The following is a 21448-nucleotide window of genomic DNA, read 5'->3' on the forward strand; positions in this document are numbered from 1 at the left end:
AGTTAGTGAGGGGTTGACCTAACTATATAAAGAAAAGTAATAAAGAAAAAATCTCTCCTCTTTGTCTCTCAAGTTGCCATCACTTTTGGTGTCTCCCTCTCCTCTTCAATTTCTCAATTGATTCAAGGGAAAAAACTTTGATTTCTCTTGAATTAAAATTATTAGAAAGTGTTTCTAACTCCCAATACATTCATACAACCTTCACAAAGCATAAACTTTATCTCAAAATTAGTTGACAAGGCTTGAGAAGCCAATCTAAGGGCTGCCAATGCAACTTTGGTGTGTGCTAGTGGTGGACAAACTATATTTGCCATTAAGATTGCTTATGAGGCTTAATTGTGTGATTGTATTAAATTCGGATTGATTTGAAGATGGTTTGGGTGCTCTAGGGGCATTTTGGGCAAGATACACGGTCCATCGGTGTGTTGGATTTTTGGGCCCATTATGCAATTGTTGTGTATTTTAAGGCCCATAATTAAGCCCATACCTAATTAAATTGTTTAATTAGGACTTTTAATCACACAATTAATTTTTAAAAAATTATTTTTAAGGTATTAAATTTGGAAAAAGGTTTCTAAAATTAAAATTATTTGAATGAGATTCAAATTTAATTTTGGTTGAATATGTGATATTCAATTTAATTTTTAGTATTTATATTTTATTTAATTGTTAAATTTTAATATGCATAATAGATGATCATGGAGAATAAAAGACCAATGTGATTGGATTTATTTCTTTTATTTTTCTTTGGGATGTAAAATAATTAATTTTATTTTAGTGGCATGTATTATAAATGTTGTAATAATTTAGGTTGCAATTTCATTTATTTGAGGACTTTAAAGTCCATATTCTTGCAAACTCACCTTGGTATGCCAAGGATTATAATGTAATTGGATTGCAAGAAAAATAAGGAGGTCAAGAGCATTGGTGGGACTAGTGGGAGGAAATCAGGATCAAAAGGTTGATTATGTACTCCTTCAGCAACTGTCACACCTTACTCCTATGTAAGGCATAACCTGATCCCGTAGAATACTTAATGAACTACCGAACTTCACCTACCGATAACTCATTAAGTACCCTACAAGGGATTTTAAAACAATTTTCTTACATTTTGTAAGTGGTGAGCATTTTGGTAGGAATTAAAACCATTTATTCAAAGTTTAAATACCAGTAAAAACTTTTTGTCCATTCCCACACAACTCATTTGGTCACAATTGACCATTTTTCACTTCACAATAGGTCAAACACATCATTTACTCATTTCTCCAAATTTTTGCCTCAAAACCCTAGGCCTCCAAACCCTAATCACACTAAATTGTTGCATTTAATCACACTTAAGCATTTCAATCTTACTACCATTCTCATACAAGTTTACTAACACATTTAATTCATTCAAAACACATCATACCCTCATATATCCATGGCTGGCCAAAATTTTAGTTTAGTCCCTCACACATATTTTTATTTCATTTTGAGTTTATTTACAAGTTCTTAATGCCATACATGCACTAATTAAACTAAAAAAAAATTGAAGTTTGTATTACTAACCTTGTGCAGAATTTTCTTTCTTCTTTTCTTCAAATTTTTCTTCTTTCTTTTCCTTGAATCCTCTTTCCTAGTTGCCCAAACAAAGTCTAGTTATGGTAGGACAATTTTCTATGGTTGGATTTTAGGTTCTTGAAGCTCAAAAATGAGCTTCCATGGTGGTTTTGTGAGAGAGCTTTGGGAGAGGGAAGGGAGACGGCAACTTGGGTTAGGGAAGATGACTTTTTGTTTTTTTTTTTTTTCTTTTCTTTTATCTTTATCACTTAAAGAAGACCAAAAATCCAAATTAATAAATAAGTTAATTAATTCCTTTATGGCATCATGCATGAGGTCATGCATGATGTCATCACCTTTTTACTTTTCCTTTTTTCTTTTCTTTTCTTTTTTTTTATTTTTCTATTAGTTCTTTAATTTAATTCTCGATTCTGAAATTTTCTTTTCTCCGATTTTATTTGTGATTAGGTCAGAGTCACTCGGGTCAATTGACCAAATTGCCCTCGCTGCTCATCCGGTTTGCAAATAATTCCATATTTCTTCCAGCTCCCTGACCTAATTATTTGACTGGCTTAACAGTTCTTTTTTGTGATTTTCTCTTTTCCACTGTGTTCATAAGTGTCCTAAGGACCGCAGCGTCATATTTTACGGTTTGAAATTTGAGTTTAAAACAACTTCGCAGTCGTTCCCGAGGAGGTCACTCATCGCTGTGAATCTCGGCTCGTTTAACTTCTTATGTTCTGTTTTTCTTATTTATACTTAACTAATTGAACATTACTAATTATTTATTTTTATGGTTTCTCTAGTTGTCTTAAATATGGTTCTAATCCCCTTAATTGTTCGGACCGACACTGGTCACCGGAACAATGAAATATACCAGGCTATACAAATAGGGGTGTTACAATTCTCCCCCCCTTAAATAAATTTCGTCTCGAAATTTTACCTGGTATCAATCTCTGAACAGCTGTGGGTGTTGTCTCCTCATGTCCTCCTCTCATTCCCAAGTAGCCTCCTGGCCCGAATGATGGTTCCACAGCACTTTTACTAATGGTATCTGCTTGTTCCGTAGCTGTTTCACCTCATAAGCCAGAATCTTTATGGGTTCTTCTTCATATGTGAGGTTTGGATTCACTTTAATTTCTTCTACTGGTAGTATATGAGATGGGTTTGATCGATACCTCGTCAACATAGACACATGGAAGACGTTATGTATCTTCTCCAACTCTAGAGGTAGTGCCAAACGATAAGCCAAATGACCCACTCTTTCCAATACCTCATATGGCCCGACAAAACGAGGACTTAGTTTCCCCTTCCTTCCGAATCTCATAATCCTCTTCCAAGGAGAAACCTTGAGGAAAACTTTCTCACCCACTGCATACTAAATATCCCTTCTTTTCAAATCAATATAGGACTTCTGATGGTCTGATGCAGCTTTAAGTCGATCTTTGATCACCCTAATTTTCTCTTCAGTCTGTTGAACAATTTCGGGTCCAATCATTTTTCTTTCACCCACGTCATCCCAACACAACGGGGTTCTACATTTTCTACCCTACAAAGCTTCATATGGAGGCATCCTAATGCTTGATTGGTAGCTGTTGTTGTAAGCAAACTCAATCAAAGGCAAGTGTGTATCCCAACTACCCTCAAACTCAATCACACAAGCCCGTAGCATGTCCTCCAAGATCTGAATTACCCTCTCAGACTTGCCATCTGTTTGTGAGTGGAATGCAGTACTGAAGTTCAATCTAGTTCCTAGGGCTCTCTGAAGACTACCCCAGAATCTAGAAGTGAATCTAGGATCTCTGTCTGATACAATGGATACTGGCACTCCATGAAGTCTCACAATCTCATCAATTTACAACCTGGCCAATCTGTCCAAACTGTAGTCCATTTGAATTGGTAGAAAATGAGCAGACTTAGTCAGTCTATCGACAATGGCCCATACTGCATCATGACTCTTCTGTGTCTTTAGAAGTCCCATTACAAAATCAATTGTTATTCTCTCCCATTTCCATTCTGGCACTGATAGTGGATGTAATAACCCAGTTGGTACTTGATGCTCTGCCTTTACTTGCTGACAAGTCAGGCATTTGGATACAAACTCTACCACATCTCTTTTTAAACCCATCCACCAGTAATGCTCCTTTAGCCCTCTATACATTTTTGTACCACCAGGGTGCATAGCAAAAGGAGACTCATGTGCTTCCTTCAAAATGATCTGCCTCAAATCAACATTATTAGGAACACATATTCTACCCTGGTGTAGTAGTAGACCATCATCTCTGATTAAAAACTCTAGTTTCTTGCCCAGTCTGACTTCTTCCAACAGCTTCTGATACTTTTCATCATTCTGAGCAGCCATTCTGATATGATCAATCAACACTGGCTGTACATGCCATGCAACTGCTGTTTGCCCCTCATCATTAATCTCTAAACTGACATGTAATGATCTCAACTCATGTACCAAAGACAAAGGAGTAACCTGTAGACTTGCCATAGTCTTGCGACTTAGGGCGTCAGCCACAACATTAGCTTTCCCTGGCTGATAGTCTATTAGACAATCATAGTCTTTTATCAACTCTAACCATCTCCTCTGTCTCAAATTCAACTCTTTCTGGGTGCCCAAATACTTTAAACTCTTATGATCTGTGTAGATGTAGCACTTCTCCCCATACAAATAATGTCTCTAGATCTTAAGAGCAAACACAATAGCGGCAAGCTCCAAGTCATGTGTCGGATAATTTCTCTCATGCGGTTTTAGCTGGCGTGATGCATAGGCAATGACATTTCGATCTTGCATCAATACACAGCCTAATCCATTATGAGAAGCATCGTTGTAAACTGTATATTCTTTACCCGGTGTAGGTAAAGTCAGGACTGGAGCCTCTATCAAACATCTCTTCAATTCATCAAAACTTTGCTGGCATTTGTCCGTCCACTGAAATTTCACATCCTTTCTAAGTAGCTTGGTCAATGGAGATGCCAACATGGAGAATCCCTTCACAAATCGACGGTAGTATCCAGCTAACCCCAGAAAACTGCGAATCTCCGTGACATTTCTGGGTGGCTTCCAATTAAGGACAGCTTCAATCTTGCTAGGATCTACCTTAATACCCTCTGCTGATACTATGTGCCCCAAAAAGGATATCCCCTTCAGCCAAAATTCACATTTCGACAATTTGGCGTATAGTCATTTCTCCTCAAAGTCTGCAGTACAATCCGCAGATGTCTATCATGCTCTTCTGCATTCCTCGAATAGACCAATATATCATCGATAAATACCACAACAAACTGGTCGAGGTATGGTCTAAAGATAGTGTTCATCAGATCCATAAAAGCAGCCGGAGCATTAGTTAACCCAAATGGCATGACTAAGAGCTCATAATGGCCACAGCGGGTTCTGAAGGCAGTTTTAGGTATACTCTGCTCTTGCACTTTCAGCTGATAATAGCCTGATCTCAGGTCAATTTTGGAGAATACAGCTGCACCTCTCAACTGATCAAATAAGTCATCAATGCGGGGCAATGGGTATCTGTTCTTTATTGTCACCTTATTCAACTGCCGATAATCAATGCATAACCAGAGAGTGCCATCCTTCTTCTTTACAAACAACACCGGCACTCCTCAAGGTGAAACACTAGGGCGAATGAAGCCCTTATCAAGCAGCTCTTGCAACTGTATTTTCAATTCTTTTAGTTCTGCTGTTGCCATTCTGTATGGTGTTATGGAGATTGGGTCCACACCAGGCATAACATCAATTTCAAACTACACTTCTCTTTCTGGAGGTAATCCTGGCAATTCATCAGGAAACACATCTGGAAAGTCACATACAGTAGGAATGTCCCTCAGTGCTGGAATCCCCACTTGGGTGTCTATCATATGTGCCAAGTACGCCTCACACCCTTTCTTAATCATTTTCTTGGCCAGTGCAGCTGAAATGATGTTTGAAGGTAATAACTGTCTCTCCCCATGTATTACTACATCACCATACTGAGGAAGACCAAAAGTGATCTTTTCGCCATACCAATCATCGCATGATGCCTGGCTAACCAATGCATGCCCAAGATAATGTCATAATCTCTGAAGGGCATTTCAATAAAATCAGATAGAAAAGTATGCCCTTGGATCACCAAAGGACAGTCCCTATATAGCCTATTTACCCTGACCTCCTGGCCTAATGGACTAGTTACTAGCACATCATAGTCCATTGGTACACACTGAATAGCAGTAGAACACATCACACTAGCACTAACATACGAATGTGTGGAGCCAGGATCAAATAACACATGTACATCTTGGTCAAGGATGAAAAAATTACCAGTTACAACATCTGATGTTTCAGCCTCCTCCCTCTGACGCATGGTATACACTCTAATTGGTGCACCACTGGGTACTGGCTGGTTAACAGTGCTTTGACTTCCAGGAGTGTTACCAGGACCCCTACCTCTGCCTCTACCTCTAGCAGTTGACTGTGACCCTCTAGGTACAGAGACTTGGGCTGATCCTTCAGATGTAGCAAAAGATCCAGATCGGCGTGGACTAGTGCAATCTTTAGCGAAATGTCCGCTCCCTCCATAGTTAAAACATGCACCAGTGGCCTTGAAACAAACCCCACCATGAGTTCTACCACAAGTTTCACACTGCCGGACTAATAGAGCTCCTCGGGGTGTCTGGTCTCACGACTGCACCGGGTGGTCGTTGGCCGTAAAATCGCCTCTGCCGGATCTACGTGAGCCGATCCCCAAACTGTTTCCTCTTTCCAGAACCACTCTCAGATGCTTGTCCCATAGTCTTTTCAGTCTTCTCTTTTTCTTGTGTACCCTTCCTCACTGCCCCTTCTGATTCTATCCTTTCCAGTTCCAGGGCCTGTGAGATCAATTCAGCAAAATTCTGATGTCGAAAACCCATGACTTGCATTCTCAAATTCGGCCTTAATCCGGACTCAAACCTCTTACATCTGTCTCTGGGGGTAGAGACTAAGCTTCCAGCATAGTGGCTTAGCCTTGAGAAGTCTCTCTCATATTCTGCTATGGTTCTGTCCCCTTGTTTCAAACTCAAGAATTCTTGTAATTTCATATCTACATATGCATCAGGAACCCATTTCTACCTGAATTCCCTCAAGAAGTCTGTCCATGTCAGCACAGGTGGCTCAACCAGGCTATGGGGGATGGTCTTCCACCATTTATATGCATCCCCTTGTAACAAGGAAACAGAATACTCGAACTTCATCTCTTCCGTACACTGCAGTTTTCTGAAAACTCGTTCCATTCTTTCCAACCACTGTTCTGCCTCCAGTGGATCCACAGTGCCTTTGAACTCGGTGGCCCCAAATTTCATCAACTTTTCATATTGTCGAGCTGAGGGCTGTGGTTGTGCTACAGGTACTTGCATCTGAGCTTGGGGTGGCACATTACCCGCCATTTGCTGGAAAAACGCAGCCATCTGCTGTACAAATTGAGAAGGGAACTGCGGTGCTGGAGCAGGAGCTGGAGTGGCTGACCCACTCACGTTTCGGAGTGCTGGGGCTTCCCCTTGAACCTCAGCCTCAACAGATTCTTCTACAGAATGATCTCTTTCTTCCATTCCGTTTTCCCAAATTTTCTACTTCCTGAGATCAAACACAAGGAGGTTGACCTCCGTTAGTGCATATTCATGATGTAAATATGTCATATGTATCAATTAAAGACACATGAGCAGTTGTACTTATCAATAAAATGTGAAGGAACGGAAGCGTGAAAAACACAAGATTATACCATTGAATTCAAAAATTTTCACCTAGGGTCACAAGCACCATGCAAGATTTATTTTTATCTATTTGATTTCAATGATAAACAACATATTAAAACTCTTTTAATATGTTTTTGGATCTGTATTTGCCATTTAAGATTTTAAAATTAATCAGATTAATTTTAGAACCCTAGATTAAATCAAGAACGATTACACTAACCTCTTGATGTGTCAGCGTGTCTGCGCTTTGAGATTCGTCTTGAGGACACGGATGTTGTCCCTCTAGCTTGTCCACACCAAGAACACCTATGGCAGCCCTTGAACAGCTTCTAAAGCCTTTTCTATTAATTAGAAATTCAAGTTCTGCCTTTTAAGAGATTAGAGATGCAAACAGGACACTAGAAACAATTTCTAGTGTTTTTAATTCAAGAGATTGATGGCTAATCTCTTTGAATTGATGAGAGATGAAGAGAAATAGCTGGAGAGGCTCAAAGTGGCGTGACATATGAGAGGAGAGGCTGCTGGTTATGTTTTCTTTTCATAACCACACTTAAATAGCTAGGTTAACACATTAAACCCTAGCCACATGTCACCTTTTGATTAGCTCTAGGTTTAAGTGACCCAATCACATTGTGCCAAGTGTCAAACCTATATTTAATCTTGATTTTAATCATCTTACATGATTAAAAAAAACATTTGGCAAGCTTATGTGTTATGCCATGTGTCACCATCTCATGGTGCCACGTGTCACACTGTGAAATGACCAAAATGCCCCTGTGTCTTAATTTTGAGTTCTTAACCCAAAATAATTATTTTCTTCTTCTAATTAATTTATATCAAATATAAATTAATTAATTAATCTCTATTAATTAATTTCTCATCAATTAAATTCATATTTAAACACTTTAAATATAAATTTAATTTGTACTACACATCCAATAATCTAGATTTGGTTTCAAGTCATGCTAGGGACTTTGCAATTTAATTGCAAACCAAATCTATTTAATTAATCAATTAAACTCTTTAATTAATTAATTAAATCATATTTAAATAGGTGATAACTTGTGTATGTGTGTGACTTACTAGGCTCATCACTAATTGGCAATGAGACATGATATCAACTCTTAATATCATCAGAACTCTTTCTTACCATAAATGATTTCTCTAAATCATTTTATGAACCTCATAGACCATGGTTAACACCTAGCATAGCATGCCATGGCCACCCAATTAGTAATAAGGTTTACCTTAAATGAACCTATAATCATATGTTACCATGCACTAGAATCTCTCTGCATTACAAAATCCCAACTCAAGCCGAGTCATGGTTTATGTCAAACTCCATTTGCTATGAATATTATGTTCTCTTTTAATTCCAGTTCTTGATTAAAAGATTTTTCTCATCGTAAACTCTTTTCAATAAATCTATCTGTCTGGCCAGAACTTGAAACATCAAGAACAATTAAATGAACATAGGATTTTAACTCTATTTACTTAGAGTAACAGATTCCATCTTGATCAACACCTACCTCCATATATAACTAGCACGAGACAACACATCCCCATAAACCCATAAAAAGTACAAGTATGAAAGCGATCAAACTCAAACTACCTATATACAAGATAAGCTGCTATCTCAGTCTAAAGATTATATGCACTGATATGATTTATGACAAAACATTGACAAGAGTAAACTCCATGTGCTTGTCATAAGTGTCACTGGTTCGGCCTACTTATCATTTATAAGTGCCTATCAAGTTTGTTATATGGCATGAGACTCACCATTCCATCTTATTTATATCTCATATAAATAACTTGGGAACAAACATGAATACAATCTTTCTGGATAAGTCATGTCCTTATTATGAAGTATCCTCGATTGTGAACCTATTTATGATACTTTGTGCTAGAAATATTGTCACTCATATTCTTAACAACTTAAGAATAATATTTCTAACAAAATATCAATGGACCTTTTCTATTACACATAAATATATTATGTAAACGGAAAAGTGGAAATGCCTTTTATTAATAAAATATATACAAGATACATACTGAATGATATGCTCTAGGGCATACTACTAACAATCTTCCACTAGCACTAGAGCCATTCATTACAATACCTTAGACCCATCTTCTCAAGATGTCAGTCTAACTGAGCTTGTGACAAAGGCTTAGTGAATGGATCAGCTGAATTTTTCAGCTGATGTTATTTTTCTGCATGGCTATATCGCCTTTGCCCAACTATATGTCTGATAATGTGGTAGTGCCTTTCTATGTGTTTGGATTTTGGGTGAGACCTTAGTTACTTAGCTCAGATGACTACTCCATTGTTGTCACAAAGTGTAATGGAACCGCTGACTCAATGGAAGGAACTCTGTAAGTTCATCACGAACTTTTTATCCAAATGACTTCTTTTGCAAAGACATCGATGTAGCAATATACTCACCTCGAGTGGAATCTGCAGTCGTGCTCTGTTTGGAACTCTTCCAACTGACTGCACCTCCATTACAAATGAACACATATCCAGAGGTAGACTTTCTATCATCGATATCTGATTGGAAATCAGAATCAGTATAAACATCCAATTGCAAGTCTCCACCTCCATAAATCAAGAATAAATCCTTAGTTTTTCTCAAGTACTTAAGGATATTCTTGACAGCTATCCAGTGTTCCAAACCTGGATTGGATTGATACCTGCTAGTCAAACTAATAGCATATGCGATATCCGGCATAGTACACAACATTGCATACATTAAACTTCCAATAGCCGAAGCATATGGAATCCTGGCCATCTTATCTCTTTCTTCAGGTGTCTTTGGAGACATCTCTTTAGAAAAATGGATACCATGTCTCACTGGTAACAATCCTCTCTTGGAATCAAGCATGTTAAACCTCTTTAACACCTTTTTCCAAGTATAGACTTTGGGATAAACCAATTATTCTTTTTGCTCTATCTCTATAGATGCGAATCCCAAGAATATAGGTTGCCTCCCCTAAGTCTTTCATGGAGAATGTATTTGACAACCATACCTTTATAGTCATCAACATACCTGTATCATTACCCATCAACAGTATGTCATCCACATATAAGACAAGGAAAGTGATAGCACTGTCACTAACCTTCTTATATACACATGGCTCATCCTCATTTTTGATAAAACCAAAGGATTTAATGGCTTCATCAAAACGGATGTTCCAACTCCTCGAAGCTTGTTTCAACCCATAAATGGATCGCTTTAGCTTGCATACCTTGGAACCATCTTGGGATTCAAATCCCTTAGGTTGTTCCATGAAAATGTTTTCTTCAATGTATCCATTAAGAAAAGTCGCTTTTGACATCCATCCGCCAAATCTCATAATCATAGTATGCACTATTGCTAATAAAATCCTAATTGATTTAAGCATGGCAACAAAGTAGAAAGTCTCCTCATAGTCTATTCCTTGCCTTTGGCGAAACCCTTTCGCTACTAGCCTTGCCTTATAGGTCTCTACCTTTCCATCAGAACCAATTTTCTTCTTGAAAACCCATTTGTTCCCTATAGGTACAATACCTTCAGGTGGGTCAACAAGATCCCAAACTTGATTCTTATACATGGAATCAATCTCGGATTTCATAGCATCAATCCATTTTGAAGAGTCTATATCTGATATAGCTTCTTCATAGGTAAGTGGATCATCTTCATGATCTACTTCTTCATGAGTAGACAACTCTTGTTCTTCTTTATGAAGAAAACCATATCTCACTGGTGGGTGAGATACCCTGGTTGTTCTACGAGGAACAGCTGTAGATGTTTCATCAATGAGTATAGGTTGACTAGATGGATCTATATCCATCTGATCTGTTGGTTGGTCAGAATTCTCCAATTCTAACTCTATTTGCCTTCCTTTGCTTCCTTCTTAGACAAATTGTTGTTCAAGAAATGTGGCATCTCTACTTATCACAACTTTTGTGAAGTAGGCAAATAAAATAATACCCAAAACTATCTTTTGGATATCCAACAAATCGACCTTTTTCTGATCTGGTCTCCAATTTATCAGTGTTCAGCTTTTTGATATAAGCTGGACATCCCCAAATCTTAACATGCTTAAGACTTGGTTTTCTTCCATGCCATATCTCATAAGGTGTGGAAGAAACTGATTTTGATGGAATCCTATTCAGAATATATAAAGCTGATTCTAATGCAAATCCCCAAAAGGAGATTGGCATATCAGTATAGCTCATCATACTTCGTACCATATCCAATAGGGTACGATTTCTCCTTTCAGATATACCATTCAGCTGTGGCGTTCCTGGAGGAGTCAGCTGAGAAACAATGCCATGCTCTCTCAAGTATTCATCAAATTCAGTACTCAAATATTCACCTCCACGATCTGATCGAAGAGCTTTAATACTCTTTCCTGTTTGATTTTCTACTTCAGATTTAAATTCTTTGAACTTTTCAAAGGATTCATGTTTGTATTTTATCAAATACAAATACCCAAACCTTGATTTATCATCAGTAAAGGTAATAAAATAATGAAAGCCCCCTCTAGCCATTTCTTTAAACGGACCACATACATCACTATGTATTAGTTCCAAAATATTTTCAGCTCTTAGCCCTTGTCCAACAAAGGGTGATCTAGTCATTTTGCCTTGAAGGCAAGATTCACAAGTTGGAGTAGGCTCAGAGCCCAATGAGGATAGAATTCCCATTTTCTCCAATTTTGCAATCCTATCTTCTGCAACATGACATAACCTTAAGTGCCAAATATATTTTGAACTTGAGTTGGTTTTCACCATGGCATTGCATTCATTTAGATTACTATACTCTGGCCAGTGGAAACACTTTCATCGACAATGGAAACACTTTCTGTTTGTAATGGAAACACTTTACTGTTAGCAGTTGAGACACTTTCCTTTGCCTTTATCGCCTTTAATCTTCCTTTCTGCTTAGCTATTTTCTTGGAAGGACCAGAATCTAAGATTTCTTTTTCCTATGGCGCTTCTTATTGTTCGACTTTCCTCTAGAAGAAGATGCAATCATAGCTACCTCCTTTCCTTTTTTGCCCGGCATATTCTTTTGGGCAATAACCAGCATGTTGAGTAATTCAGCTAAGGTGCATTCCTGTTTAGTCATATGGAAATTTGTCACAAAATTCCCAAAAGACTCAGGAAGGGACTGAAGGATCAAATCCGTTTGTAGTTGGAAATCCATGTTGAAGTCAAGATGTTCCAACTGCTCAATCAGCCGAATCATCTTGTGGACATGATCCCCAACATTCTGTCCCTCAGACATCCTCATACGGAATAACTGTTTAGATATCTCATACATAGCATTCTCTTTGTGCTCACCATACAACTCTTGTAGGTGAAGGAGGATCTCACTAGCACTCTGCATGTTCTCATGTTGCTTCTGTAACTCATTACTCATGGAAGCAAGCATGTAACACTTAGCTCTCATATCATGCTCCTTCCACTTGTCCAAAGTTTCATGTTCCTCTTGTGTGGCCTCTGGAGGTAAGGGACCAGGAACATTTGAATATAGAACATATCCTATATGTTCAAAGTTCAGGACAAGTTTCAAATTTCTTAGCCAATCAGACAGATTAGGTCCTGTCAACCTATTGTGATCAAGTATGCTTGCAAGGATATTGGATGGTGGTGGTTGTTTTGTGCTCATTTTTATCAGAAAATTAACTGCAAAAAATAACCAGATTAATTAGTAAATGTATCATGTAATTAACCAAAATGATTATGGTCTTTTAATCAAATTGGTCCTCCCACTAACTTAGCGAATCCTACACTTCCAAAGTAGAAAACGGAAATCCTAGTTGGATGGATTTCTAGTGGGTGATTGAATTCTTATAATTCTATTGATCATCCTCAGGTACATCCATTATTGGAATTACAATAAACTATAAGTGAGCAACTCCTTGCCCATCACATCTCATGTGAGACTCAATCCTTTTACTAGCCCCTAATGCTCAAAATCTCAGGTACATCCAATATTGACTTATCTTGCATTAGTTAAGTTGATCCCATTGAGCCAGTAATTATGCAAATAATTTTAATGTCCTCAGGTACATCCAATATTGGCCACCAAACCATTTACATATTTACAATATCTCATGCTTAACAATTATTCTTAAGAAAATCTCTTAAATTAATTGCATCTCATGCAACTATTTAAAATTTCTTAAAATAATTGCCCCAATGGAGGGCTTATGTTATAATTACTTTAATTATAGCATTTCCAACTTAATCATTTGTTTGGAAGATTTTATAGCCATCCTAATTAATATTAAGGTCTCACTTTGCACATTATCCATTTAGCATGTATATATCATATAATTGCATACATTCCCATACATCTCATGCATTCATGGATAAGCAGTAAATATGGTATGATCATGGACTTTCTAAGGGATTCAATTCTGAGCCACCAAGAATTGAATCAGGGCATTCCTAGGTGCATTTCATTCATTCATTTTACAAGAGTTGCTGAAGGAGTACATAATCAACACTTGATATTGAATTCCTCCCACTGGTCCCACCAATGCTCTTGACCTCCTTGAACTTCTTGCAATCCAATATTACATAGTAATCCTTGGCATACCAAGGCGAATTTACAAGAACTTAAATAAATGAAATTACAACCCAAAAATATTATAAACTTAATAATACATGCCCAAAATAAATTAAAATAAATTAATTAATTTACAATCCCAAAGAAACATAAAAGAAATAAATCCATCACATTGGTCTTTTATAGTCCATGATCATCCATCATGCATATCACTATTTAACAATTAAATAAAATATACATTCTTAAATTAAATTGAATATCTCATATTCAACTTAAAATTCCAGATTTGAATATGATTCAAATAAATTTAAAAATTCAGATTTGAATCTCATTCAAACAAATTTAAAAATTCAGATTTGAATCACAATCAAACAACTTCAAAAATTCAGATTTGAATCACATTCAAACATTTTTTTAAAAAATCAGATTTGAATCACATTCAAATATTTTTTAAAAAATCAGATCTGAATTTTATTGAATCAATTTTAAAAAATCAGATTTAAATATGATTCAAACAACTTTAAAAATTCAGATTTGAATCTCATTCAAACAACTTTTAAAATTCAGATTTGAATCACATTCAAATAATTTTTTAAAATTCTGATTTGAATCATAATTTAATTGTGTGATTAAAACAACTAATTAAACACTTTAATTAGTCAAAGAATAGGCCTTAGATCATACAACAATTGCAGAATTAAAAGCCAAACCTTGAATCACCCATGGAACCATTGTTGCCGCCACCAATGGTGGCTTCTCCATGTGTGACGCCACATCTCATGATCCAACCAGCAATGAATATCTTGATCTCATGATCAAACACACAATTAAATTATATAATCAACAATCTAAATGGCAAATATAGTGGCTCTGATACCAATTGAAGGAACGGAAGCGTGAAAAACACAAGATTATACCATTGAATTCAAAAATTTTCACCTAGGGTCACAAGCACCATGCAAGATTTATTTTTATCTATTTGATTTCAATGATAAACAACATATTAAAACTCTTTTAATATGTTTTTGGATCTGTATTTGCCATTTAAGATTTTAAAATTAATCAGATTAATTTTAGAACCCTAGATTAAATCAAGAACGATTACACTAACCTCTTGATGTGTCAGCGTGTCTGCGCTTTGAGATTCGTCTTGAGACACGGATTTTGTCCCTCTAGCTTGTCCACACCAAGAACACCTATGGCAGCCCTTGAACAGCTTCTAAAGCCTTTTCTATTAATTAGAAATTCAAGTTCTGCCTTTTAAGAGATTAGAGATGCAAACAGGACACTAGAAACAATTTCTAGTGTTTTTAATTCAAGAGATTGATGGCTAATCTCTTTGAATTGATGAGAGATGAAGAGAAATAGCTGGAGAGGCTCAAAGTGGCGTGACATATGAGAGGAGAGGCTGCTGGTTATGTTTTCTTTTCATAACCACACTTAAATAGCTAGGTTAACACATTAAACCCTAGCCACATGTCACCTTTTGATTAGCTCTAGGTTTAAGTGACCCAATCACATTGTGCCAAGTGTCAAACCTATATTTAATCTTGATTTTAATCATCTTACATGATTAAAAAAATATTTGGCAAGCTTATGTGTTATGCCATGTGTCACCATCTCATGGTGCCACGTGTCACAATCGTGAAATGACCAAAATGCCCTCGTGTCTTAATTTTGAGTTCTTAACCCAAAATAATTATTTTCTTCTTCTAATTAATTTATATCAAATATAAATTAATTAATTAATCTCTATTAATTAATTTCTCATCAATTAAATTCATATTTAAACACTTTAAATATAAATTTAATTTGTACTACATCCAATAATCTAGATTTGGTTTCAAGTCATGCTAGGGACTTTGCAAGTTAATTGCAAACCAAATCTATTTAATTAATCAATTAAACTCTTTAATTAATTAATTAAATCATATTTAAATAGGTGATAACTTGTGTATGTGTGTGACTTACTAGGCTCATCACTCATTGGCAATGAGACATGATATCAACTCTTAATATCATCAGAACTCTTTCTTACCATAAATGATTTCTCTAAATCATTTTATGAACCTCATAGACCATGGTTAACACCTAGCATAGCATGCCATGGCCACCCAATTAGTAATAAGGTTTACCTTAAATGAACCTATAATCATATGTTACCATGCACTAGAATCTCTCTGTTACAAAATCCCAACTCACGCGGGAGTCATGGTTTATGTCAAACTCCATTTGCTATGAATACTATGTTCTCTTTTAATTCCAGGTCTTGATTAAAAGATTTTTCTCATCGAAACTCTTTTCGAATAAATCTATCTGTCTGGCCAGAACTTGAAACATCAAGAACAATTAAATGAACATAGGATTTTAACTCTATTTACTTAGAGGAACAGATTCCATCTTGATCAACACCTACCTCCATATATAACTAGCAGAGCCAACACATGCCCATATACCCATACACAAGTACAAGTATGAAAGCAGTATCAAACTCAAACTACCTATAAACAAGATAACTGTGCAATCTAAGGACTAAAGATTATATGCACTGATATGATTTATGACAAAACATTGACAAGAGTAAACTCCATGTGCTTGTCATAAGTGTCACTGGTTCGGCCTACTTATCATTTATAAGTGCCTATCAAGTTTGTTATATGGCATGAGACTCACCATTCCATCTTATTTATATCTCATATAAATAACTTGGGAACAAACATGAATACAATCTTTCTGGATAAGTCATGTCCTTATTATGAAGTATCCTCGATTGTGAACCTATTTATGATACTTTGTGCTAGAAATATTGTCACTCATATTCTTAACAACTTAAGAATAATATTTCTAACAAAATATCAATGGACCTTTTCTATTACACATAAATATATTATGTAAACGGAAAAGTGGAAATGCCTTTTATTAATAAAATATATACAAGATACATACTGAATGATATGCTCTAGGGCATACTACTAACAAAATGTTCATACACATAGTCAAAATTTATTGAAAAACCATGCTCTGATACCACTAAAACATGTCACACCTTACCCCTATGTAACACATAACATGATCCCGTAGAATACTTAATGAACTACCGAACTTCACCTACCGATAACTCATTAAGTACCCTACAAGGGATTTTAAAACAATTTTCTTACATTTTGGAAGTGGTGAGCATTTTGGTAGGAATTAAAACCATTTATTCAAAGTTTAAATACCAGTAAAAATTTTTGACAATTTTAATTTTACCACAAATTTTATAAAAATTTTGACAAAGTTCCGTTTTTATTTGGAGAAAACCGTTCTTCAAATACCTAAAAAAAACACTTCCAAAAATTTTCCACAACTCTTATCCTCCAATAAATCTCAATCAACTCAATTCAAATCACTTCAAAGTAATTCCACAATCCAAATCAAAATTTATCATCTCAAAATATTTAACAACTCCATTCACAAGGCATAAAATATGAAATTCACATGTACAATTATTAATTTACAGAAGGAAATCCAAAAATAATATGATTACAATTTATTTACAACTGCTCAACTTACATTGATACATACAACATTACTATATTTACATCAAAATTAACTACAAGGGTATAAAGCAATACCCGTACAAAAAGATCAGTGAAGGCCTCAATTCAATAGCAGCTCACTCTGCTACTTTCTCCTTGCTCTTATCTGCGATAGCAAAATAAGCTATCGCTGAGTATAAAATACTCAATGGTGCACAATAAAAATTTAAAATGCAATACATAAATCATTCATTGATGAAACATAATTTGAATACTTCTCAATCACATTTCACAAATATCAAAGCTCATAATAACACCATTTAGTCAAATAATTTATTAAACACATTGTTGCCAAAATCATATACACTTAAGCCATGACACAAAATTTCCGATCAATGCCGTATTGTACACTACGACAAAGCAATCTAAAACCCCATTAATTGAAATCAATGAGGGAGGTGGCTAGTTAGCTAATGAGTACTCATCCGATCTCAACCTCAACTGGCAAGCCAGAGAGGGAGGAAAATAAACGATCTCAACCCCATAAATGGAGGAGGAATAATGTGATATTGTCATGCTAAGTGTGAACATAAAATCAATTCAAAACAATTTATTCAAATAATTTATTGGAAATCTGGTAAATTTTCAAAGTCATATTCACAATCATAAATGGCAACACAATTCGTAATTAACTCAAGAAAAATCAAATTTTCAAGAATCATATATTTAAACAACAATTACTGTGCACAGACTTGATGTGAGTCGCCTCTAGGCCTTGACTCAGTCTCTCAGAGCTTCCAAGTCTTTTTCAGCTGAAACACACAATTTCACAGTGTTTCAGTACCATAACTTAGCATAAATCCAAAAATAAATTTAACTTCATTTTTACCTAGCTTTAATGTGCTAATTTCGATGTTCTCGAAGTTTTTGTGTTTCGGGTTACTATTCACTACACTATTCAAATCAAATTGTTGACTTTTTAAGGCTTAATAGGTATGGGAACTCCAACTTCACCCACATACCACATTTTGGTCATTAAATTTGTTGGTTTTGGTCATTTTCTCAAAACTTAAGTCCTTTTGGCAAAATTGTCAAATTTTCAGTTTTGGTATCCCTAATTGCACTGTTCCATCGGTCAATCTACTGTTGGAATTTGACAAAACTTCTTTCATAGAAAATATTCCTTATTGTCTTAAGTTTATTCTTATTTTTGGATCACCCCAATTGGAGTTTTTTAGCTCAAGTTATGGCCATTTGAACCAGGGCTGCCGGGTTAGACACAACCCAAATTTTCTGGGCAATTTGTGGTGCTAGCAGTTTTGGGTCACCAACTTGGGGTGGCCAAATGGCTTGGTTGCTGGCAGAATTTGGACTTGTGTTCTCATGAAAGTTTTAGGTCTATATCTCATCTAACCACTGGTAAAATTTCAGGTTATTTGGACCTACCTAGCTCGAGTTATGACCAAATGAACAAACATTGTTCATTTGGTCGCTTTGTATCTGATGTGCATCGCACTTATCCAACTTTGGTCAATTTTTTCACTAGGTTTTGGTCACTTTTTGGGCATGGTTCCTAAATGAAAATTGTGTCATTTTATGTCTATTTTCATCCCCAATTGGTTCCATATCAATTGGACTTGTAAAATTTCATTTTTGGTCCTTCAAATTTGACTTGGTCATGCTGCCAGCAGCATGACCATACATCCTCCGAATTTAACTTAATTTCCAACCATTCCCACACAACTCATTTGGTCACAATTAACCATTTTTCACTTCACAATAGGTCAAACACATCATTTACTCATTTCTCCAAATTTTTGCCTCAAAACCCTAGGCCTCCAAACCCTAATCACACTAAATTGTTGCATTTAATCACACTTAAGCATTTCAATCTTACTACCATTCTCATACAAGTTTACTAACACATTTAATTCATTCAAAACACATCATACCCTCATACATCCATGGCTGGCCAAAATTTCAGTTTAGTCCCTCACACATATTTTTATTTCATTTTGAGTTTATTTACAAGTTCTTAATGCCATACATACACTAATTAAACTAAAAAAAATTGAAGTTTGTATTACTAACCTTGTGCAGAATTTTCTTTCTTCTTTTCTTCAAATTTTTCTTCTTTCTTTTCCTTGAATCCTCTTTCGTAGTTGCCCAAACAAAGTCTAGTTATGGTAGGACAGTTTTCTATGGTTGAATTTTGGGTTCTTCAAGCTCAAAAATGAGCTTTCATGGTGGTTTTGTGAGAGAGCTTTGGGAGAGGGAAGCGAGACGGCAACTTGGGTTAGGGAAGATGAATTTTTATTTTTTTTTTCTTTTCTTTTCTTTTATCTTTATCACTTAAAGAAGACCAAAAATCCAAATTAATAAATAAGTTAATTAATTCCTTTATGGCATCATGCATGAGGTCATGCATGATATCATCACCTTTTTACTTTTCCCTTTTTCTTTTCTTTTTTTTTTATTTTTCTATTAGTTCTTTAATTTAATTCTCGATTCCGAAATTTTCTTTTCTCCGATTTTATTTGATAGTTAGGTCAGGAGTCAGCTCTCGGGGTCAACTGACCAAATTGCCCCTCGCCGGTTCATCCCGGTTTGCAAATAATTCCATATTTCTTCTGGCTCCCTAACCTAATTATTTGACTGGCTTAACAGTTCTTTTTCGTGATTTTCTCTTTTCCACTGTGTTCATAAGGGTCCTAAGGACAGCAGTGTCACATTTTACGGTTCAAAATTTGAGTTTAAAACGACTTCGTAGTCGTTCCCGAGGAGGTCACCCATCGCTGTGACTCTCAGCTCGTTTAACTTCTTATGTTCTGTTTTTCTTATTTATACTTAACTAATTGAACATTACTAATTATTTATTTTTATGGTTTCTCTAGTTGTCTTAAATATGGTTCTAATCCCCTTAATTGTCCAGACCGACACCAGTCACCGGAACAGTGAAATATACCAGGCTATACAAATAGGGGTGTTACAACAACTCTTGTAAAATGAATGAATGAAATACACCTAGGAATGCCCTGATTCAATTCTTTGTTTATCCATGTATGCATGAGATGTGTATGAATGTATGCAAGTGTATGATATATGCATGCCAATTGGATAATGTGCAAAGTGAGACCATAATAGTAATTAGGCCGACCACAAAATCTTCCAAACAAATGATTAAGTTGGAAATGGTATAATTATGGTACTTATATCATGGCCCTCCATTGAGGTAATTATTTTAAGAAATTTTAAGTACTTGCATGTGATGCATTTATTTAAGAGATTTTCCTAAGAATAATTGTTAAACATAAGATGTTGTAAGTATGTAAATAGTTGGTGGCCAATAATGGATGTGCCTGAGGATATTAAAATTATTTGCATGTTTGCTAGCTGAATGGGATCAACTTAACTAATGCAAGATAAATTAATAATGGATGTGCCTAAGATTTTGAGCATTAGGGGCTAAATAAATTATTGAACCTTACATGAGATGTGATGGGTAAGGAATTGCTCACTTATAGTTTATTGTAATTCCAATAATGGTTGTGCCTAAGGATGATCAATAAAACTATAAGAATTCAATCACCCACTAAAAATCCATCCAACTAGGACTTCCATTTCCTACTTTGGAAGTGTAGGATTCGCCAAGTTAGTAGGAGGACTAATTTGATTAAAAGACCATAATCATTTTGGTTAATTACTTAATACATTTACTAATTAATCTAGTTATTTTCTGCAGTTAATTTTTCTGATAATAATGAGCACAACAACCATCACCATCCAATATCCTTGCGAGCATACTTGATTATAATAGGTTGATGAGACCTAATTTTTCTGATTGGCTTAGAAATTTAAAACTTGTCCTAAACGTATAACATATTAGATATGTTTTAGACTCAAAGGTTCCTGGTCCCTTACCTCCAGAGGCCACTCAAGAGGAATTAGACACTTTGGACAAGTGGACAGAGCATGATATGAGAGCCAAATGTTACATGCTTGCTTGTGTGACTAATGAGTTACAAAAGCAGCATGAAAATATGCAGAATGCATGTGAGATCCTCCTTCACCTGTAAGAGTTGTATGGTGAGC

This window comes from Hevea brasiliensis, chromosome 15 (assembly GCF_030052815.1).
Source record: "Hevea brasiliensis isolate MT/VB/25A 57/8 chromosome 15, ASM3005281v1, whole genome shotgun sequence".
Lineage (NCBI taxonomy): Eukaryota > Viridiplantae > Streptophyta > Magnoliopsida > Malpighiales > Euphorbiaceae > Hevea > Hevea brasiliensis.